Source organism: Schistocerca serialis, chromosome 4 (genome assembly GCF_023864345.2).
Source record: "Schistocerca serialis cubense isolate TAMUIC-IGC-003099 chromosome 4, iqSchSeri2.2, whole genome shotgun sequence".
NCBI lineage: Eukaryota > Metazoa > Arthropoda > Insecta > Orthoptera > Acrididae > Schistocerca > Schistocerca serialis.
In genome coordinates, this window is record NC_064641.1 from 160,968,801 (window position 1) to 160,993,401 (window position 24,601).

Consider the following 24,601-nt stretch of genomic DNA (forward strand, 5'->3'; position numbering starts at 1 on the left):
TTTACCAGGTGTACCGGTATGAAATGAGCGTTTTTTTGTGAAAATAAAACACTAATTTTGAATTGAAAAGTAAAAACATTTTATTCAAAGTACTGACCATTGCTTTCTATACATTTTGACCACCTTTCTGGCAATTTGTGGACACCAAGCCATTAGAAATGTTCGTCTTTTGAAGCAAACCAATCAGACACCCAATTTTCGAAGTGTTCCTCAGCCAATGCATGTCCCATTGATGAAAACAAATGGTAGTTGGAAGGGGCCAAGTCTGGTGAATAGGGTGGGTGGGGTAGCAGGTCCCAGCCATGTGTTTTGATTGTATTCTGAACCAGTTTTGCTTTGTGTGCAGGTGCACTGTCGTGTAAAAAACTTACTTTGCCGTGTCTTCTGGCCGATTCTGGTCATTTTTCAATGCATAGTTCAAAATGATCATTCGTTGTCTGTAGTGATTAGTATTCACAGTTTCACCAGGTTTTAGAAGCACATGATACACCACACCTTTCTGATCCCACCAAACACAGAGCATTGTCTTCTTGCTGAATCGATCTGGTTTTGCATTCGATGTTGATGGTTGTCCCGGATTAACCCATGATTTTTCCTGTTTAGGATTCTTAAAATAAATCCATTTTTCATCGCCAGTAACAGTTTGATGCAAAATTGATTTTGTTTCATGTCTTTGAAGCAAAATTTGACAAATGGTTTTTTGGTTTTCCATCTGTCTTTCATTCAATTCATGTGGCACCCATTTTCCACACTTTTGGATCTTTCCCATAGCTTTCAAACGGTCAGAAATTGTTTGTTGTGCAACTTTTAGTATTGCTGCCATTTTCTTCTGACTCAAAGTATCATCTTCATCCAGTATTGCTTGCAATTCGGCATCTTCGAACTTTTTTGGGGGTCTTCCACGTTCTTCATTTCTTACATCAAAATCATTATTTCTGAACCATTGAAACCATCTTTTGCATGTTGTTTCTGATAGAGCATGATCACCATATGCCTAAACAAGTATTTGATGCGACTCTGCAGCACCTTTTTTCAAATGGAAACAAAAAATTAATGCTTTCCGCAAATCATCACTTTCTGGTACAAAATTCGACATTGTTAACATGATGAAAACATATGATGTTGTTTGTTCCATGACTTGATGTATACTAAATAACTTTGACAGATGTCATAACAACCAAACAAAAAAAAATTAAGGCTCATTCACAACAAATGTTCCCTATCGACACATTTGTATCTTAACACTCATTTCATACCGGTACTCCTGGTATTATTAGGAGCAAGTGTGCAAAATGTTTACAAAAGCAAAAGCTGGTACTGTTTGCAGAAATTGCAACACTGTCAAGGAGTCACCAGAAAGTAATGAAATTTGTAGTGTGTTGTTTAGTGGTTGCATTGTGAAGTGTTAAAAAAATCCAAATTTTTAGTGTTTCACTCCAGTTGAACCAAGTATTTTTTACTTCACTTAAAATGCCTCCAGTCAGATTAGTTTCATAAAGCAGTGCGGTGCTGAAACCAACCTTTGGGTTGATCACTTACAGTCATACAAAGTAGTAATTAAATGTAATGAGTAATAAAACAGTGTTACATGCTCAAACCAATATTTGATGTAGCTGCCCTGTGGCACAATAGGAGTTTTCATGAGGGCACAGTAAAAATTCTCAGGAATGAAAACAATGTCTTGTTTTCATAAAGAGTTCACACAGATGTACAACAAGGTAATAGCTGATCCTCTGTTACTTTTAACTATGTTCTATAGGGCTGGGAAAAGGTAACAAAAACATTGGAATAAATTGTGTAGCATTATTAGATGACTTTGCTAGATTAATCTTTTAGAAGAAATAGCCAATAGGAAAAGCTTAAGAATTCCTGCTAAAAAAAATTACAAACATTAAAAATGAAACAAAATTCCTGCAAACATATATTAGCAAAATAAAAAGATTAAAAAAAATTAAATATCTTGGGGAGATAATCAAAGGGAATGGTTTGGAAAAAGCTCCATTAGAGGAAAGGATTCATAAAATGGGAAGTACTTATGGTATAACTAAAAACTTATATAACAGACATTGCCTGTCTAAAAATGCAAATTAAGGCATTGACATACTAAAGAGAAACCATAATGTATGCAAGGAAATGTGTAACATTAAACTATAATATAGATTAATTGTAATTACTAGAAAGGTAAATCATTACAAAAATATTAGGCCCACGAAAAACTATGGACTGTTGTAAATTACATAGCAATGACAAAATTTACTGAAACATAGGAAACATATCACAAGGGCTGAGAAAAAGAAGACTGGTATTTTTTGGACTTTGTATGAAATGCAACTGCATGAAATGTAATACAGTAGGTTAATCAGAAACATCTTAAAATATTTGTGAGATAAGAAGTCAAGAACGAGTTGGATCCATAAAGTTAAAAAGGATTTAGAAAAAAAGCAATATAAATGCTGAAGAAACAGCTGACTGAGAAATGTTTAGTAGCAAAATATTGAACATGGAAGGATTCTAGGGTAGAAGAGGCAAAAAAACTGCTCTGAAATGGTCAGATTACAGGAAGAAAAAACACAGTAAACAGGTGAAAGAGTACAGGAAGGAAAGAAGACAACAATGAATCAGGAATTAGCATCTGAGAGAGAGAAAAAAATTCACTTGCTTTTTTGTTGTAGTCCCCTTTTAGGTCAGTGCACTTTACCCAATATTTTTCCATATAGCATTTTTCATGTCTGAAGTGTGATTGTCAAATGTTTGCAGAATACCTGTCTTATGGCCCATATAATCTCATCACTGTTTGAATATTTTATGGCAAAATGAATTACTTTGGATATGGTAGTACATGGAAGTCATGGCAAATATGGTCAATGGGATGGATATATGAACAAATCATGCAATTTGTCACAGAATGGAGGCCGATATTTGCATTATTGGTGATTTTTGTTTTATGGGCATTATTCTAATATTAGGCAAAAAATTATGCCTTGGACCATACCCTAATGCCCATAAAGCAGAAACCATCAACAGTGCATACAGTTTGTATTATAAAACTTGCATTAGATATTGAAGCTGTAAGTTTAGTTTGTTAGCAGCAATATATAAATAAATACTTCACACTACTCAGTTTTTTCTATTGCTAAATCTCATTTTTATAGGCAGCTGCATTGCCCTGATGAGTAAAACTTTTTTCCTTTTTTCATGCACTTTATTCATTTAATTGCTCCAGAAGACTTGTACAGTACTCAACAATTTTTTTTTGCTGACATCTAACATTATCTGTTAGAAGAAACTTCCTGCATACCAAAAAACAGATGGCCATGACCATTCTGGGATGTGAAATGCTCTACATTTTCTCTAATAAAGAGTTAACAGATTCCACCTAGTGTGTTGCTTATACACCACCTGACAAAAAAAGTGAAGCACCCAGAATGGGAAGAGAAAACAAAAATGCAGGGTTTCAGAGGATATCTGATGTTATTTCAGTGCTTATAACAAAATCAAGTAAAAGAGAGAGAGAGAGAGAGAGAGAGAGAGAGAGAGAGAGAGAGAACTGTCAATATTAGTCCGCCTATCAGTATTATGTTGCACCCCCTCAGTCCTGCAGAGCCAGTTTGAGAAACTTTCTTACACAAATGATGTATCATTGGACCTCCCCGCCCCTCACCCACTCCCTCCACCCCACTGCCTCACCTTTTCCTTCTTATACTTGCCCCCTTGTCTGTTTTTGCTGATAACTGTGATACACACTGTATACAAATGTTTCACATCAATACCCCAGGTACCCCTTGAAGCTCATAGCTTGGTGTTCCAAGCAGCCACTGCCAAATGTGACATGTACTTTTTGCAGTAGCACCTCTTGCGCTCTCTCAGGTTTACATCCCAAGTGGCAGCTTGTGTCACTTTGGCCTTAACTCAGACTTGTTGGCCTGGATGAATGCACAGACTTGGTTGGGAAAGGTGTCATATCGTATCCTCTTCTGTGGCAAGCTGGCCAACAATTGTTGCAACTGGTCCTTGGTACCCTGGATGATGGCACTGGCACAGAGCTGACATCCAAGGTGGTATCACATGTTCCATCAGGGAAAGATATCCTGCTGCCCTCAGGAGCATGTCAGCAATATGCTGACAGTTCATAGAGACCTGTGTCTTGTGTGGTCGAGCATTGTCTTGTTGAAAAATAGCACCACAATACTGTCGCATGAGAGGTAACACATGAGGACACAGGATGTCCATGGTGAACTACTGCGTCATCAGAGTTCCCTCTATCACAACTGCTTATGACCTGAAGTCATTCCCAGTGGCTCCCCACACCATGCCACCACAAGCAACACAGCTGTGCCTTTCCAGAGCATCAGAAGAATGGGACCTCTCCCCAGGTGACTGGGATGAGACAGTAATTCCTTAGTTCATCTGCTGCTAGTCTCTGACCAATGGTGCAGGATAATGGTATGTTGCAGAGTGTCCATTACTCATTCTCACATGGCAGGTGCAAATGTGATGGGCTTATGATGTGCTCGGTGCAGAGTATAGTTATTCTCTCTTTGGTTGTTAGAAACAGGTGACTGTAACCATGATAACAGGTATGCCTACCTTCACATTCCCACACAGTTCATCGCCACACCACTGCCACATCTGAATGCTCCACAAATCTAGATATTAGATGATTCAACCAACTAGTCAATTGAGGCCCATTACATGGCCCTTTCACACTCTGTCAGGGGCTGATAATACTGTCTCACACTAGTACATGACATCTTCAGTTGTAACCCCTCTCATATATAAAAAGGATTACTGGTAGATTGCTGGCTACCCCTTCTGACAACGATGACAGTACATCTGTTTATGTGACAGTGCTTGTAGTTATATGACAAGAGGAATACATTCTGTTTAAGAATCTGAATTCTAGTACGTATCTGGTTGGTGTGCTGATCTGCTTCTGATTTCTCCAGCAGTTTTCAATAGTTGGGCTGTGGTTTATTTATTTATTGAACTGGACACAAGATGTTTTCCATTTATTTATTTCAAAAACCCATGTCATCTCTTCATTACTACTGTATATCAATCACAGTATATAAAAACACACAGTTTGCTGTGTAACATTGCCAAATGTCAAAGCATAACAAGCTTCTAGCTTCCACCACTGACATCTCTCTCTGACTGACTGACAAAGTACTTTCCCTCTGTACGTACACAAAAACAGACACTTTCTGATATGCGGGTAATGCCACATCTACTAGTCAATTCAACATTTTGTTTTAATAACTTTGATTTCAGAATTATATGGTTGTTTGCTTAGTTGTGTTTAGTTTTTATAATGAAGTGATCAACTGAAAACATAAGAGAAATTGGCATTTTTATGTATTTAATTAATCATGTCAAATTTTGTCATTAATTGCTCTTGGAATTGATGTGTAATAGATTTAGAAATATAAATGCAGTTCTACAAAAATGACTGTATTTTGTTAGCACTAATAAACATTTAAAAAAAAGTTATAACCCATTCTACTTTTCCTCTGAACGTAAATACGAAAACTGCAGAGAAATTATTTTACAGAGATATGACATTTTTCTATTATGTGATGAAATCAGTTTAATTATGTTGTGGGTTATATCTCCTTGCACTGACAAACTCATTAGTGTTTTTTTGTATACCTGATATGGTGTAAATTTGGAAATGTAGTCATAATGTGAAGTTAATGGTGTGGTATTGATCTCTTTGTTAATAGTAAAAGAAGGTGTTCAAAGGGCTTGTTTCATTATAATGTCCTTCACATTGATCACTTAACATCTGACACTTTTCATGCCCTTTTTATAACCTACCAAGCCTGGTAACAAAACTGTACATCAACGACACAAATGCACTCTGGTGCCCACTCTATCTGTCATACGCTACGGACACAGGTTCGAATCCTGCCTCGGGCATGGGTGTGTGTGATGTCCTTAGGTTAGTTAAGTTTAAGTAGTTCTAAGTTCTATGGGACTGATGACCTCAGATGTTTAGTCCCATAGTCCTCAGAGCAGTTTGAACCATATCTGCCATAGATAACTGCAACTCGTATAATTTATATGCCCACCTACGGTGCATACGTATACAAAGTTATATTGATGTCCAAACACGTCTTCCAGGTGCTTCACTTTTTTTCTGAGCAGTGCAGTTTTGTTTCTGGTATGAAATAATGGGCTGTCATCACAGTATAGTAACAAATCACACTCCAAAAGAAGTTGAGGTCTTTTTAAAGTGACCTGAACATTCAAAAGGCACTTAATTTCACATTAGCTTTCCATCAGCATTCAACGAAAGAGCACTAATCTTGTACAAAACTTTCTCATACGTGTTTCTTCAAATACAATGTACCATACTCCTACTTTTGATCTGCTGGTAGTTCATACACCTTCAATATTTTTATCCATATTGTTTCATGCACTTTCTTGATGTTTTTATCTATGGCTCCAGTTCTAGTACATCAATAGAAGAATGGGTATGTCTCAATACCACTGCCCATTCCATAGTGTTGAAAAAAACTGGGCAACGCACTTTAATCACCTCAAAAACAGAAACAGACTCTTTATAAATCTTCACTAACTTCTGATGAATGTTATTTGGAAATTACTTCATCAATAATAAAGGATTTTATGACAGATCAGTATTTCAGTAATAGTGTGTGCATTATTACAATACATAATTACAATAAAAGGCCAAGTAAGCCAAATTGCTTCACAAATCTAGTTGATTCTGGACTTGTGTTATTGTGCAGCACTTATCACCCAGGCTGAGAATTTTTCACATTGTCCTCATACAGAATACTGCATCAAGGCATGTATGTTCTGAATATGCACCCAATACATGACATACCAGCTAACCTCTATCTTTCACTATTTTGAGTATTGTATGCTTGCCTCTCAGTAGAATTGTGGACAAAATTAATGGCCGCTTCCTTATTTTATCCATCTAACCATTGTATCCCACAGATTCTGTCATGACAGAAAACCTCCAGTGACATGTAACAAGTCAAGTTGTAAGCATAGCCTAGTACACACATTGTCAGAGCACTAATAGTGATAGAACAATGGTTATCCAAATTTGTAACATGAGACACTTCCTACAGTGGACATCACATACTGCAGTTAAAACAAATCTTCTGTTATCATATTTAGATTATCAGATAATTTGTAGAGGCAATGGATAATTAAGCATGCATTTGATTATCTTTGGGATTTATAAGGATTTCCAATTTCTTACTTTCTTTCCTATGGAAGCTTGTTGAAGATGGACATACTAGAATAATGAACCCCATTCTGAATACCAGACAGGAAGGCAAAGTCAACATGAAAATTATTTTTGCTCTCAGTAGTATGGTTGTGCCAGTTGCATTATAAATAACACTGATTTTTATTAATAATTACAAATATTGTTCTGGAGAAAATGCACTGGGAATTGGTGTACGAATTCTGAAATCTATGAAGAACCTTCTGGAAGACATATTACATTACACAATATTGCTGCTGCTTGCTTTTGCTGGATAGCTACTGAATCAAAATAATGGGAGACATATCGTGGCATAAAATGTGCAAAATGAGCTTCTTGATTACTTATCTGGGTATTGGCTCCATCTCAGCTTGTTATCCAGCTAGATATCACGGAATGTTGCACATATGATAGTTAGACAAAAATATGAAAACACCAAAAACACAATATACTGCTATGCCTAATACAGTGTAGAAAACCCATTGGCATTCAGACCAACTTCTAGCCATCTCGGAATGGATAAATGCAGGTACTGTATGGTTCCCAAGGGAATCTTATACCATTCTACCTGCAAAATAGCAGCAAGTTCAGGTAATGATAATGAAGTTGGATAGTAATTATGCACCCTTCTCTCCAAAACTAGACAAAGTAGACTGAATAATAACAATATTATGAAAATGATAGATTACTACTCACCATAAATATGACACATTGGGTTGCAGACATGCACAACAAAAAGACTATTGCAAATTGAGCTTTTGGTCAAAGCCTTATTCAGAAAGGAAAACATAAACATGCACACATTCACACAGCAAGCACATTCCACACACATGACCACTATCTCTGGCTGCTCTGGCCAGAATGCAACTGTGTCATGTTGAATGGAAGCAGAAATCCACGAACCATCAACAGTACCTGCATTTTGACAGCTGCCATCCCTTCCACACAAAAAAATCCCTCACATATAGCCTGTCCTCCCAGGGACAGCATATCTTCAGTGACAAGATCTCCCTTGTACAGTATGCTGAACGTGTCACAAAGAGCTTCACAGACAGGCACTATCCACCAGACCCATTCTACAAACAGATCTCCTGTGCGATATCCCCACACACCCCCAGTCTTCCCACCACCTACAAGAACCAGCTATAAAGGACTGCCGTATTTGCCACCCAGTACCACCCTGGAATGGAACAACTGAATGACATCTTTCTTCAGGCCTTTGATTATCTATCATCATGCCCTGAAATGAGGCTCTCCTGCCCAATATCCTTCCCACACCTCCTAATGTGGTATTCCACCACCCATCCAAGCTTCACAACATCTTAGTCCATCCCCATGCCACTCCCAAACCGAACCCCTAGCCACAGGGACCATATCCCTGTAGAAAACCCACGTGCAAGTCCTGCCCAATTGACCCACTGAGCACATCCTACTGCAGACATGTCACAGATTTATCTTATCCCATCAGAGGCTGGGCTATCTGTGAAAGCAGCCACATCACATACCAGCTATCCTGCAATCATTTCACAGCTTTTTATATTGGTAGCAACCAGCTGTCTGCCAGGATGAATGGCCACAGCTGAACTGTGGCCAAGAGCAAAATGGACCACCCTGTTACACAACATGCAGCTGAACACTTCATGAAAAGGATGGATTGCTATGCTTGATTTCAATGTCTGCTTCACAACCCAGGCCATCTGGATCCTCCCTTCCATCATCAGCTTTTCTGAACTGTGTAGATGGGAGCTATACTTGCAGCTCATTCTCTGTTCCCAAAATCATCCTGCCTCAGTCTGTGGTAATGTGCTATCCCCACACCTCAACCCAACAGTCTCCGCCCCTCTGTCCTCTTACCTTCTCCCAGTTCATATCCCCATCACCCTCAATGTGTGCTGTCCTCTGCCAGTGCATCCACTGGTCTTTTCCCCTTCTCTGCTGTTCTCCTTTTCACCCCCCCCCCCCCCCCCCTTGCATGCTCTGCCAGGCAGTGCTGATTTCTCTCCCCATACCAATACCTTGTTGTTCCTCCCTCTTCCTCTCCCCACTGTGAATTACTGCTTTCATTTGATGTGACAAATTTGCATTCTGACTGGAATGGTCAGAGATAGTGATAATGTGTACACGAGGTGTTTTGGTTGTGTGAATGTGTGTTTGTTTTCCTTTCTAAAGAAGGCTCTGACCAGAAGCTCAGTGTGTAGCAGTCTTTCCATTGTGCCTGTCTGCAACTCAATGTATCCTTTATGGAGAGTAGCAACCTATCCTTTCCATAAAACTGTTGATATTCTAATCTGGATTTTGCATTGTTTGAATACTTAATAATATTGAGATGTGGTGACAGTGGTGGCCAGTGGAGATGGAACAATTGATCCTTATGCACACAAAGCCAGTCATCAATAATGTGAGCTGTGTGAACAGGTGCCCTGCTCTCTTTGAATACAGCATCACTACTGTGGAACAAACATTCTACCGTGGAATGGGCCTGATCAGCCAAAATGGTCACATAATTAATCTTCAGCAGTAATGTGACCTTTCAGAGTGACCATGGGGCCCATGGAATACAGCAGTATTGCTGCCCAAATCCTCAACAAGCCCCCACCATGTTTCACTCTTGGGAAATAAACTTGGGCAGAAGTGGGAAATAGTGTGAAACAAGACTCATCAAATGAAGTGACTTTCTTCCATTGCTCCACAGTCTAGGTTTTATGGGTTCTGCACCACATTTTCCAGTTACAGACATTTGCATCACTGATGAGTGGGCCTGGAATGCCAGCTCATCCTGCAATCCCCTGCTCATTTAGCTCCTTTGTGTTGTTTACATGCTGTCATGGTTCACAAGTGTGACATTCAGTTGTGCAGAGCCTTTTGCAGCTGTTGTTCTCTAATGTATTGTCACAGTCCTTTTCAATGACCATCTGTCACAAACACTTAACACACACTTTCATCCAAGTTGTGAGTCAGCGGACAATGTTTTTCTGTTTTCCCTGTATGTAGTATAAATCTTCACTACAGTCCCTCTTGAAACAATAAACACTTTGATTCCCTTGGTTACAGGAGCACTGACAATGCAAGCACCAACAATTTGCCCACATTCAAATTCCCTTAGTTCTGATATAATACATAGAAGGCCATGACTGACACCTGCAATGCATTGAGGACATTGTACAGGTGCTGTTCATTCAAGTACAACACCAACACTTTCAGGCTTGGCGAGAATCTGTATTTACATCCAAGCACGCATTTATCACAATGTTTCCATATTTCTGGTGCAGTTTGCCTATTCAAAATTGTATTATATGACTCTTTGTATGATTAAAGTTTGAACTGTTTGCTGTGAACCAGTTCTAGATGGCTTCACTTATCGTATGGAACATGAATGGTATGGCTGAATTTTGGCACTAAACAAACATGTTTGTATGAACAGCAAACATAATAGTTTTTGAACAGTCCTTCAGAATCATTATAAGATCATTATTAATCTTAATAACCAGAAAAGATCCAGTACCAAATTATATGGGGCTCCATAATTTATGTTTCCTGATTCAGAGTTCTGTTTTATTTACATGGTGCAGATTGCCACTGTAACACACAACTTTCTAGTAGAATGCAAAACTTCATCTATATAAGAGTGGAGGCATTAATTACATGGCATGTTTAATTTCCAAGTATGGTTCACACTGTAAAATGTATTGTCAAGGTCACAGAATATACCAACAAGACAGTTTTTCTTGATGAGCTCTCCCTGCAGTTCATTTGTGAGATTGTATATGGCTTTAGAATCTCTTAAAAGAGCCAAAAGTTAACTAGTTCTGTTTAGGCAATGAAACAATATGAGGTGCGATTGGAAAGTTTTAAGATGGGCTTGTAATTGTACAATGGTGGTATTACATGCTACTGTGATGCATCTCCTTCAAAATAGTCCCCTTCTGACTGAACACACTGACTCCAATGGTGTTTCCACTTTTGGATACATTCCTGAAGTGTATTAAGGACACTCTCCATATTTGTCTGGATGTCTTCAATCGAGTCAAACTGCTTCCCTTTCAGCAAAAATTTCAGTTTAGAAAATAGGTAGAAGTCCACAGGGGCCCAATCAGGGGAATATCATGGTTGTGGAAGCACAGAAACTTTGAATTTGGTCAAAAACTCAATGATGAAGAAGGCATGATGAGCCGGAGCATTGTCATGATGTAGCACCCAACTCCTGTCTTTCCACAATGCAGGACTTTTCTTCCTCACCTATTCACGCAAACACTCAAGGAGACATCTGTAATATTCTGTAATATTCCTGTCCTCCAGGGGTAAATTCATGATGCACAATATCGGTAGAATCGAAAAAAGTCACCAACATTGTCTTCACCTTCGACCAACATTGCCGTGCTTTTTTCGGTCGTGGTGAACCTGGAGACTTCCACTGCCGAGAATGCACTTTGGTTTCAGAATCATATCCATATACCCACAATTCGTCACCTGTAATTACATTATTTAATAAATCTGGGTCATTTTAGTCCAATTAAGCAGTTCTTGGCACACTTCAAGTTGGTATTGTCTTTGGTCACTTGACAACGCTTTTGGAATGAATTTTGCGGACACTCAACGCATGTTCAGATCTTCAGTTAAAGTTGACTGTATTGCATAGAAAATTAAATTAAGTTTATCAGCCATCTCCCTAATTGTAATTCTACAATAAGAGTGCACTAAGTCGTGAACTTTCACAACGTTTTCATTCGTTTTTGAGGTGGAAGGACGGCTGGAGCATGGTTCACATTCAAATGATTCGCGGCCATTTTTAAATCTGTTGAACCAGACAAAAACATTTGACTGGCTCACACAATTATCTCCAAAAGTTGTTTTTATTAGTTCATAAGTCACACATCTGCTGTCTCGGATAACTGAAACCACACTGTGAGCAGCAGCACCAGTGCATGATGGGAGTGGTAACAGGGTGGGGAGAAGGAGGAGGCTGGGGTAGGGAGGGGGAGAGATAGTATGGTGGGGGTGGCAGATAATAAAGTGCTGCAGTTTAGACGGAGGGCAGGAGAAAAGGTGAGAGGTGGGGGAGGGGTGGGGGAGGAAGTAGCGAAAATTAGAGAAATAAACAGAAAGACTGGGTGGGGTGGTGAAATGACGGCTGTGTAGTACTGGAATGGGAACAGGGAGGGGGGCTGGATGGGTGAGGACAGTGACTAACGAAGGTTGAGACCAGGAGGGTTATGGGAATGTAGGATGTAGTGCAGGGAAAATTCCCACGTGCGCAATTCAGAAAAGCTGGTGCTGGTAGGAAGGATCCATATTGCACAGGCTCTGAATCAGTCATTGAGATGAGGGATATCATGTTTGGCAGCATGATCAGCAACAGGGTGGTCCACTTGTTTTTTGGCCACAGTTTGTTGGTGGCCATTCTTGCGGACAGACAACTTGTTGGTTGTCATGCCCACATAGAATGCAGCACAGTGGTTGCAGCTTAGCTTGCAAATCACATGACTGGTTTCACAGGTAGCCGTGCTTTTGATGGGATAGGTGATGTTAGTGACCAGACTGGAGTAGGTGGTTGTAGGAGGATGTATGAGACAGGTCTTCTATCTAGGTCTATTACAGGGGTATCAGTCATGAGGTAAGGGATTGGGAGCACGGGTTGTGTAAGGATGCATGAGTATATTGTGAAGGTTCAGTGGACGGCAGAATATCACTGTAGGAGGGATGGGAAGGATAGTGGGCAGGACATTTCTGATTTCAATGCACAATGAGAGGTAATCGAAACCCTGGCAGAGAATGTAATTCAGTTTCTCCAGTCCCAGATGTTACAGAGTTACGAGGGGAATGCTCCTCTGTGGCTGGACTGTGGGACTTTGGGAGGTGGAGGAAGGCTGGAAAAATAAGGCATGGGAGATTTGTTTTTGTACAAGGTTGGGAGGATAATCATGGTCAGTAAAGGCTTCAATGTGACCCTTGGTATATTTAGAGAGGGACTGCTCGTCACTGCAGATGTAATGGCCATGGGTGGCTAGGCTGTACGGAAGGGACTTCTTGGTATGGAATGGGTGGCAGCTGTCGAAGTGGAGGTATTGCTGGTGGTTAGTAGGTTTGATATGGACGGAGGTACTGTTGCATCCATCTCTGAGGTGGAGGTCAACATCTAGGAAGGTGGCTTGTTGGGTTGAGTAGGACCAGGTGAAGCAAATGGGGGAGAAGTTGTTGAGATTCTGCAGGAATGTGGATAGGGTGTCCTAACCTTCAATCCAGATAGCAAAGATGTCATCAATGAATCTGAACCAGGTGAGGAGTTTAGGATTCTGGGTTTTTAGGAAGGATTCCTCTAGATGGCCCATGAATAGGTTGGCATTGGATGGTGCCAAGCGAGTGCCCATAACCTACCCCGGACTTATTTGCAGGTAATGCCTTCAAAGGGGAAGTAATTGTGGGTGAGGATATAGTTGGTCATTGCTTCTAGGAAGGAAGTTGTTGGTTTGGAATCCATAGGGCATCTGGAAAGGTAGTATTCAATAGCAGTAAGGCCATGGGAATTAGGAATGTTAGTGTACAGGGAGGTGGCATCAACAGTGATGAGCAGTGCACCATGAGGTAAAGGGACAGGAACTGTGGAGAGTCGGTGGAGGAAATGGTTGATATCTTTTATGTAGGAGGATAGGTTCCGGGTAATAGGTTGAAGGTGTTGGTCTACGAGAGCAGAGATTCTCTCAGTTGGGGCACAGTAACCAGCCACAATGGGTTGTCCTGGGTGCTTGGGTTTAATGACTTTAGGAAGCTTGTGGATTGATTTGACAGTGTCTAGCAAGAAAATTAGGATTATGTCAGCATATTCGCATTGTGAAGGGACAGATCAAGATAAGATGGATAGTTTTTATGAGGCACTCAGTGATGTAGTTGTTAGAGTAAAGGACAAGGACAGTGTTCTGCTCATGGGTGATTTTAATGCCAGGATTGGAAATCGAACAGAAGGGTATGAAAAGGTTATGGGTAAATTTGGAGAGGATATGGAGGCCAACAGGAACGGGAAACAACTCTTGGATTTCTGTGCCAGTATGGGCTTAGTAATCACAAACTCCTTTTTTAAACATAAGAACATTCACCGGTATACTTGGGAAGGCAGGGGAACCAGATCTGTCATTGACTATATAATAACAGATCAGGAATTCAGGAAGGCTGTGAGGGACACACGTGTATTCAGGGGATTCTTTGATGACACTGATCATTATTTAATCTGCAGTGAAATTGGGATTGTGAGGCCGAACGTGCAGGAGGTCAGGTCCATATGTAGGAGGATAAGAGTGGAGAAACTTCAGGATAAGGAATTCAGGCACAAGTACATAACAGCAATCTCAGAAAGGTACCAGTTAGTTGAATGTAGTCAATTACAGTCATTGGAAAAGGAATGGACAAGGTACAGGGACACAGTACTAGAAGTGGCTAAAGAATTTCTTGGAACAGTAGTGTGTAAAAGTAGGATGAAGCAAACAGCTTGGTGGAATCACACAGTCAAGGCAGCCTGTAAAAGGAAAAAGAAGGTGTATCAAAAATGGCTACATACTAGAACTCAGGTAGACAGAGAAAGTTATGTTGAAAAAAGAAACAAAGCCAAACAGATAATTGCAGCATCCAAGAAGAAATCTTGGGAAGAGTTTGGAAACGGGTTGGAGACTATGGGTCAAGCTGCTGGAAAACCATTCTGGAGTGTAATTAGCAGTCTTTGAAAGGGAGGTAAGAAGGAAATGACAAGTATTTTGGACAGGTCAGGAAAACTGCTGGTGAACCCTGTGGAGACCTTGGGCAGATGGAGGGAATATTTTGAAGAGTTGCTCAATGTAGGTGAAAATATGATCAGTAATGTTTCAGGTTTTGAGGTAGAATGGGGTAGGAATGATGATGGAAGTAGGATCACATTTGAGGAAGTGGAGAAAATGGTCAATAGATTGCAGTGCAATAAAGCAGCTGGGGTGGGTGAAATTAAGTCGAAACTCATCAAATACAGTGGAATGTCAGGTCTTCAATGGCTACACAGGATAATTGAAATGGCCTGGGAGTCGGGACAGGTTCCATCAGACTGGATAAAAGCAGTAATCACACTAATCTTTAAACATGGAAACAGAATAGATTGTAACAACTACAGAGGTATCTCTTTAATCAGCGTTGTGGGTAAAATCTTCTCAGGTATTGTCGAAAGGAAAGTGCGAGTATTAGTTGAGGACCAATTGGATGAAAATCAGTGTGGGTTTAGGCCTCTTAGAGGTTGTCAGGACCAGATCTATAGCTTACGGCAAATAATGGAGAAGTGTTATGAGTGGAACAGGGAATTGTATCTATGCTTTATAGATCTAGAAAAGGCATATGACCGGGTTCCTAGGAGGAAGTTATTGTCTGTTCTACGAGATTATGGAATAGGAGGCAAACTTTTGCAAGCAATTAAAGGTCTTTACATGGATAGTCAGGCAGCAGTTACAGTTGACGGTAAATTGAGTTCATGGTTCAGAGTAGTTTCAGGGGTAAGACAAGGCTGCAACCTGTCTCCACTGTTGTTCATATTATATATGGATCATATGTTGAAAACAATAGACTGGCTGGGTGAGATTAAGATGTGTGAACACAAAATAAGCAGTCTTGCATATGCAGATGACTTAGTTGTGATGGCAGATTCGATTGAAAGTTTGCAAAGTAATATTTCAGAGCTAGATCAGAAATGTAAGGACTATGGTATGAAGATTAGCATCTCCAAAACGAAAGTAATGTCAGTGGGAAAGAGATATAAACGGATTGAATGCCAAATAGGAGGAACAAAGTTAGAACAGGTAGACAGTTTCAAGTACTTAGGATGCATATTCTCACAGGATGGCAACATAGTGAAAGAACTGGAAGTTCAAGTGGCAGACTCAGCAAGAGAGGCGCTCTGCATCGCGGTGTAGCTTGCTCGCCAGGTTTCGAGAGGGTGCGTTTCTGGATGAGGTATCGAATATATTGCTTCCCCCTACTTATACTTCCCGAGGAGATCACAAATGTAATGTATTGCGAATACATAGAAAGAAGGATCCTTTATTGTATGATTATATGATAGCGGAACAAACACTGGTAGCAGTTACTTCTGTAAAATATCTGGGAGTATGTGTACGGAACGATTTGAAGTGGAATGATCATATAAAACTAATTGTTGGTAAGGCGGGTACCAGGTTGAGATTCATTGGGAGAGTGCTTAGAAAATGTAGTCCATCAACAAAGGAGGTGGCTTACAAAACACTCGTTCGACCTATACTTGAGTATTGCTCATCAGTGTGGGATCCGTACCAGGTCGGGTTGACGGAGGAGATAGAGAAGATCCAAAGAAGAGCGGCGCGTTTCGTCACTGGGTTATTTGGTAACCGTGATAGCGTTACGGAGATGTTTAATAAACTCAAGTGGCAGACTCAGCAAGAGAGGCGCTCTGCATCGCGGTGTAGCTTGCTCGCCAGGTTTTGAGAGGGTGCGTTTCTGGATGAGGTATCGAATATATTGCTTCCCCCTACTTATACTTCCCGAGGAGATCACGAATGTAAAATTAGAGAGATTAGAGCGCGCACGGAGGCTTTCAGACAGTCGTTCTTCCCGCGAACCATAGGCGACTGGAACAGGAAAGGGAGGTAATGACAGTGGCACGTAAAGTGCCCTCCGCCACACACCGTTGGGTGGCTTGTGGAGTATCAATGTAGATGTAGATGTAGATGTAAATGTAGATGTAGATGTAGCAAAGCTAATGCAGTGAGTGCTCAGCTACGATCTACTCTCTTCTGCAAGAAGGAAGTCAGTAGCAAGACTAAGTTATCTGTGCACTGTTCAATCTTTCGATCAACTTTGTTGTATGGGAGCGAAAGCTGGGTGGATTCAGGGTACCTTATCGATAAGGTTGAGGTAACGGATATGAAAGTAGCTAGGATGATTGCAGGTACTAGTAGATGGGAACAATGGCAGGAGGGTGTCCACAATGAGGAAATCAAAGAAAAACTGGGAGTGAACTCTATAGATGTAGCAGTCAGGGCGAACAGGCTTAGATGGTGGGATCATGTTACACGCATGGGAGAAGCAAGGTTACCCAAGAGACTCATGGGTTCAGCAGTAGAGGGCAGGAGGAGTTGGGGTAGACCAGGGAGAAGGTACCTGGATTCGGTTAAGAATGATTTTGAAGTAATAGGTTTAACATCAGAAGAGGCACCAATGTTAGCACTGAATAGGGGATCATGTAGGAATTTTATAAGGGGGCTATGCTCCAGACTGAACGCTGAAAGGCATAATCAGTCTTAAATGATGATGATGATGATGAGGAAGCATGTAGAAGGTGGGGGTGTGGGGAGTCAGAGGGGTAAGTAGAGAGATGGACTCTGGGGAGAGGTTCTGGGATGGGTCTAAGGATTTTAGCAGTGACTGGAGATTCTGCTGGGTTACTGGAATGGCGTCACTGTAGCAAGGTTTGTAGGTAGGTGGAAGCATCTGACAGCTGATGGAGTTCTTCCGCCAGGTAATCCTTGCAGTGGACCCTTTGTCTGCAGGTAGGTTTATCAGGTCGGGATCAGTTTTTAGATGGTGGACTGTAGTTCTTTCTGCAGATGTAAGATTAGTTTTCATGTTGAGGGATTTGGGGAATGATGGTGAGGCAAGGTTCGAGGTTAAGAAACTCTGGAAAGATAGCAGAGGGTAGTTTGGAGGCAGTGGGGGTGGATCAAGCTGATTTCTCAGTTTTAATACAAAATTTCACACAAACTCGTTCCTCCATTTTTACGTACATTTTAACGCAGACAGAATCCAGCAACAAGCCCTAAGAGACCTGCACTCAACCAGCTGCCACAACAAACTGAATAAAGGAAACACAGTTTCCTGTCAGAGGGCGTTCAAGGACAAGGCAATTACTCACTCCCCATCCTCAGTGTACCTGCCCAACAAACCAGTAAGCAGTAGTGGATCAATTCTTAAAACTTTCCAATCACACCTTATATGATACTGTAGACAAATTGTTCTGACTAGACCAGAAGAAATGAAATGGATTATTAGAGGTGATTTTCCTGTCTCAGTCTATGTACTTGGGTGTCCCTTCTGCATACTAAAGAAGTCTTAGATCTTGAGTAATTGATTAATTTCAAGAATATGTCAAGGTTGGTTCAATCAAATCAACACAATATTTTAGCATTTCACTAGGAAACATCCTCTTAGCCAGACGAATTACCTCATTCTAGAGTTGATTATTTTTGTAATCTCATTGGATGTTCCAGATCTGTATTGGGTCAATTTGTTTGTTTCCTACCATTGTGTGGAAGCAGTCATTCAAGACAGTAGACAATTACTTCAATATGTCATCATTTCTGAACAGATCTTGTAACAAATTAGCCTGTCTATCATTCCTGGTTGTTTTATTACTGTTGTATTACTGTTATATGACTTAACTGACTCTTCAGATTGCGTGAGTCATGCTTCGGTAGCTCAGATGGTAGAGCACTTGCCCGCGAAAGGCAAAGGTCCCGAGTTCGAGTCTTGGTCGGGCACACAGTTATAATGTGCCAGGAAGTTTCATATCAGTGCACACTCTGCTGCAGGGTGAAAATCTCATTCTGGAAACATCCCCCAGGCTGTGGCTAAGCCATGTCTCCGCAATATCCTTTCTTTCAGGAGTGCTAGTTCTGCAAGGTTCGCAGGTGAGCTTCTGTAAAGTTTGGAAGGTAGGAGACGAGATACTGGCAGAAGTAAAGCTTTGAGTACCGGGCATAAGTCGTGCTTCGGTAGCTCAGATGGTAGAGCACTTGCCCGCAAAAGGCAAAGATCCCGAGTTCGAGTCTCAGTTGGGCACACCGTTTTAATCTGCCAGGAAGTTTCATATCAGTGCACACTCCGCTGCAGAGTGAAAATCTCATTCTGGAAACATCCCCCAGGCTGTGGCTAAGCCATGTCTCCGCAATATCCTTTCTTTCAGGAGTGCTAGTTCTGCAATGTTCGCAGGAGAGCTGTAAAGTTTGGAAGGTAGGAGACGAGATACTGGCAGAAGTAAAGCTGTGAGTACCGGGCGTGAGTCGTGCTTCGGTAGCTCAGATGGTAGAGCGCTTGCCCGCGAAAGGCAACGGTCCCGAGTTCGAATCTCGGTTGGGCACACAGTTTTAATCTGCCAGGAAGTTTTGTAAGTGACTTCATCTCTGCAGAACTATTGCAACCTACATCCTTTGAACCTGATTACTGTATTCAAGCTTATAGGCTTCCTCCACAAATGTTATCCCCATATATGGTTAATTAACAATGTGATACTGTTCTGATAGACTGAAATGACTAGCAGTTGACATCACTGATGACACAACTACATTAGCTAAATAAAATCCAGATGAATGTGTCTGGCACTATATTTCATCAATTTAACTCACTGAAATCATCATGTCATTTGCTGTACTGAGCTCATGCTCTTATCATCATCATCATTATTATTATTTTAATCTTTTGACTACATTCCCGGAAGACAAATGATTGAGCTATTTGAGAGCACTTTCTTGCTCTGTACACCCATAAGGTCTTACACACGTTTATTTTATTACAATTTTGTTTGACAGTACAACTATATACAAATATATTTTTAAGAAAATAAAATTTAATATTAATTCTTCTTATTTTTTTATTGAAGTAGATACTATGTTTACTTGTTTACAAATTCAACTGTTATGTGTAGCAGCTGGTTCCTACATGTTTCTTACACTTGTAATTTTTGGTTGTGACATATTCCTGTGCTATGTGCAGTGGATGGTTATTACAATGCTTCTTATATTTATGGCCTAGAGTATTTCTGACACATTCTACTGCTCTGTGCAGTGGCTGGTTACAACTATGTTTATTGTATTCTATTTATTGTCTTTCATCTAGATGTTGGTGGGATCTCTTTGTTTTTGATCAGGGACAGAATGGTCAGTGCCAGGTCTGGGACTATTTTTATTATGTTTTGGATTGTTGTTTAATGTGGGTATAAGTATCTTGGTTTAGGTTTTCTTGGCATTGTTGGTTTTTTAATCATTGTGATGATTTTGGAGTATGCTCTTACCATATCTCCTGTAGCAGTGCATACTCCCTCACTGTGTATTCTAACATTCATATTTATTTAGCTGCAATCACCTCTTTGTTGAGTGTATTTTCTTTGCTGCTGTTGCAATCATTCCTCCTAGTTCAGGGTCACTATGTTCTGGCAAATCTTTTATGTGTGAATTTCTGTTTGGTTGGTGCACCTGTCAAAGGTCTCCATATTTGTATTACAAGCCCTTGGCTTTTTCTTATTCTATTAAGTATTTGTTTCTGATCTATGTGCTGGTTTAAGTACTTGTAGTAGAATAATCATGAATATCTGGCTATTGTCTCTGAGCTCAAATGCTGTACCTCATAAAGGGAGCTGTGTGTCTCTCTCAACTTGATTTTTCTTCTTTGTTAGGCATTAACGGTGAAAGAGTACCATCTGTGTTTTCTTGGGATTGTGCTTGATGCAATTTGCTGTCATCCATGTTTATAATTAGGTTAGGTACATGTTAGTTTTCCTTTGGATCACTTGTGTTTGGCTGTCTGTAACCCAGCACGCAGTATTTTCAACCAATAAGGCTATAGTCTGGCTGTTGTTGTTTGTGGTTGTACATCTCTGATATATAGGCTGTATATCAGTGAAGATAGAATGCCTCACTGCCTAAGGGGAAAAGTAGTCTGATGATCCATTTCCTGCATGGACCCTGCATTGTCTCCCACTAATTTGTACTTAAGCTTTATTATTTTTAAGGATAGATCCACATTTACGAGTTTCATCAGCAGACAAATGTGCCATATCTTATCAAACCCCTGTTTAATATCCAAGAATATGGTGAGCATACACTGGCTGTGGTTAAAGACATTCATGGTGTAACTGGTAAGTTTCAGGAATGGATCACTGGTACAGTGATTCTTCTTGAATCCGTTTTGTATGCTAGGTATGGGTGATCCGCTACAGAAATATGTGGCTTAGGAGAAGCTGTTCAACCATTGTTCCCCATTAAGTGATCTGTTACTATTGTTTTGTATGTCTTCCTGAAGATGTTTAACAGTGTTAGTGGCCAGTATGAGTTATGAGTTGAGATTTGCTTTCAGTTTGTCTGTTCCAACCCCCCCCCCCCCCCCCTGCTATATATCATTTGTGGTAATGGTATCATTGTTTCTTGTTTGGATTTCCTTAGGTACATTCTTCTAAGCTCATTTTCTCCTGGAGCGGAGCTTCTTTAACTCATTATGCTGTCTGTTAGTTCATCTTCTGTTATTTATGATGTGAGCTCCTCCTCCGCCTCAGCGTCTACTCCTTGTGTGTTAATTTACTCTTGTATGCTTTGCTCTGCCTCTACCAAAAAGACTTCATCAAATCCTAAGGGTATGAGTGGGTGATTTAAAGATTATTAAAAATTATTGTGCTATATTTTTCATACGTCAGTCACTGTTAGTCATTGGTTTGCTGTCAATTGTCAGGTATGGTTCTGCAATTTTTTTCCACATTGTGTCATAAATTAGTGCTAGAATTTCCCTTCCATACCTGTAATCTAGTTATTTGCATGTTCCTGTTTAGTTGGTTCATCTACATTCTGATTTTTTCCCCTTGTGGAGGAGATGAAAAGACTGTTACACATTAAGCTTTCGGCCAAAGTCTTCATGAGAAAAGAAAAACACACACACAATCACACAAGCAAGCACACCTTGTGCACACAGGACCGCTATCTCTGGCTGTTCCAGCCAGAATGCAAATGTGTTGCATTGAATGCAATCTGGAGTGAGGTGGGAAATGGGGAAGGGTAGCAGGGCACAGGTGGGGAGAGTGTGCAGAGATTAGATGGTGGAAGAACAAGGCTGCCAGGTGCAGTGTGGGGAGGAGTGGAGGGGAGGGGGGGGGCATTGGCATTCTGCTGCAGTGGCCAGAGATAACAGTCACGTGTGTGTGTGTGTGTGTGTGTGTGTGTGTGTGTGTGTGTGTTTTCCATTTCTGATCAAGGCTTTGACCAAAAACTTGATATGTAGCAGTTGTTTTGTTGTGCCTGTCTGCAACTCAACATGTCATTTTTACAGTGAGCAGCAATCTGTCTGGGGGACATAGCTCTGTAGACTAGCCTGGGACAATATTGCTGGACTGAGGTAGCTCAACTAACCTCTCTGGACCTGCAGTTAGTTCACTCTGGTCTATGTTTCTGACATCATGCTTTGTATATTGTAGGACAATAAAATACACTGAAGCACCAAGGAAACTGGTATACACATGCATATTCAAATACAGGAATATGTAAACAGCAAGAATACGGCTCTGTGGTCAGCAATGCCTAATAAGACAACAAGTGCCTGGCAAAGTTGTGGCCGGCCGGGGTGGCCGAGCGGTTCTAGGTGCTGCAGTCTGGAACCGCGCGACCGCTACGGTCGCAGGTTTGAATCCTGCCTCGGGCATGGATGTGTGTGATGTTCTTAGGTTAGTTAGGTTTAAGTAGTTCTAAGTTATAGGGGACTGATGACCTCAGAAGTTAAGTACCGTAGTGCTCAGAGCCATTTGAACCATTTTTTGGCAAAGTTGTTAGATCAGTTACTGCTGCTACAATGGCAGGTTATCGAGATTTAAGTGAGTCTGAATGTGCTGCTATAGTTGGCACTTGAGCGATGGGACACAGCATCTCCGAGGTACTGATGAAATGGGGATTTTCTCGTTTGAGCATTTCACGAGTGTGCCATGAATATAAGAAATTCGGTAAAACATCAATTCTCCGACACCGCTGCAGCCGGGAAAAGACACTACAAGATCAGGACCAATGACGATTGAAGAGAATCATTCAACATGATAGAAGTGCATCCCTTCAGCAAGTTTCTGCAGATTTCAATGCTGGGTCATCAACAAGTGTCAGTGTGCAAAACATTCAATGAAACATCATCGATGTGGGCTTTCGGAGGCAAAGGCTCACTCTTGTACTCCATTACACAAAGCTTTACGCCTCACCTGGGCCTGTCAGCACCGACATTGGACTGTTGATGACTGGAAACATGTTGCCTGGTCGGACGAGTCTCATTTCAAATTGTATTGAGTGGATGGACGTGTATGGGTGTGGAGACAACCTAATGAATCCATGGGCCATGCATGTCAGCAGGGGACTGTTCAACCTGGTGGAGGCTCTGTAATGGTGTGAGGCATGTGCAGTTGGAGTGATATGTGTAGATATGACTCTGACAGGTGACATGTGCATAAGCATCCTGTCTGATCACCTGCATCCATCATTCCAACGGAGTTGGGCAATACCAGCAGGACAATGCAACACCCCATATGTCCAGAATTGCTGCAGAGTGGCTCCAGGAACACTCTTCTGAGTATAAACCCTTTGACTGGCCACCAAAATCCCCAGACATGAACATTATTTAGCATAACTGGGATGCCTTGCAACGTGGTATTCAGAAGAACTCTCCACCCGCGCGTACGCTTATGGATTTATGGAGAGCTCTGCAGGATTCAGGGTGTCTGTTCCCTCCAGCACTACTGCAGACATTACTCAAGTCCACGCCACTTCATGTTGCGGCACTTCTGCGTGCTCGCAGGCGCCTTACACAATATTAGGCAGGTGTACCAGTTTCTTTGGCTCTTCAGAATCATATGACCTGGTAGTTGTTATTATATGTAATTACTATCCAGAGTACCATTCATCCTAGATATCCTTTCCATAACTGTCGATACTCCAACCAGGACTTTCCATTGTTTAAACTTTAATTAGGGAAGTTGTCGTCATGTTTGTTCAATTCTCCACTTTCCTCTCTCTTTCCATCATTCACCTTCTATAACAGTTTTGTTCCAGTCCAGATTCCCTTTTGTTAAACTTGTCTTTATTGAGTCAATCCAGATTCCTGGTCTTTATTGAGTCAGTCAGTCTTGCTCTAAGTCTCCCTCCGTCCCCAACTTGACGTCACCCACAGGGTACGCACTGATTTTCCCTGAGGGTGGTTTTGAGGTTTAGGAAATAATGCCAGTCAACTTTAAAATAATGGAAGGCTTGAACATATTGCAGTAGATCCAATAACATAATTAGACAATGAGACGTGACGTTTTGTAGGCGAACAGTGTCATAGGTAGCACGACTTGAATGAACTGTTTTAAAGTTTGAAACTAACTAGCAGACTAAAACTGTGTGTGAGACCGTGACTCAAACTCGCAACCTTTACCTTTTCTGGGCAGGTGCTCTGCCAATTGAGCTACCCAAACATGACGCATGACACCCCTCCCCCCCCTCCCCCCACATACACACAGCTTCAATTCAACCAGTACCTAGTCTCCTCATTCTGGTTTTAAAGTTTATTTCTACATCTACATCCATACTCTGCAAGCCACCTGATGGTGTG

The 24,601-nt window shown here is 41.0% G+C and overlaps 1 protein-coding gene across 1 annotated transcript in view; it reads right to left on the reverse strand.

Annotated features, from left to right (window-relative positions):
- The window catches only part of LOC126473997 (transmembrane protein 198), a 148,708-nt gene that overhangs the window by 14,058 nt on the left and 110,049 nt on the right, over positions 1 to 24,601 (reverse strand). The gene's annotated exons all lie outside the window — the stretch shown is intronic.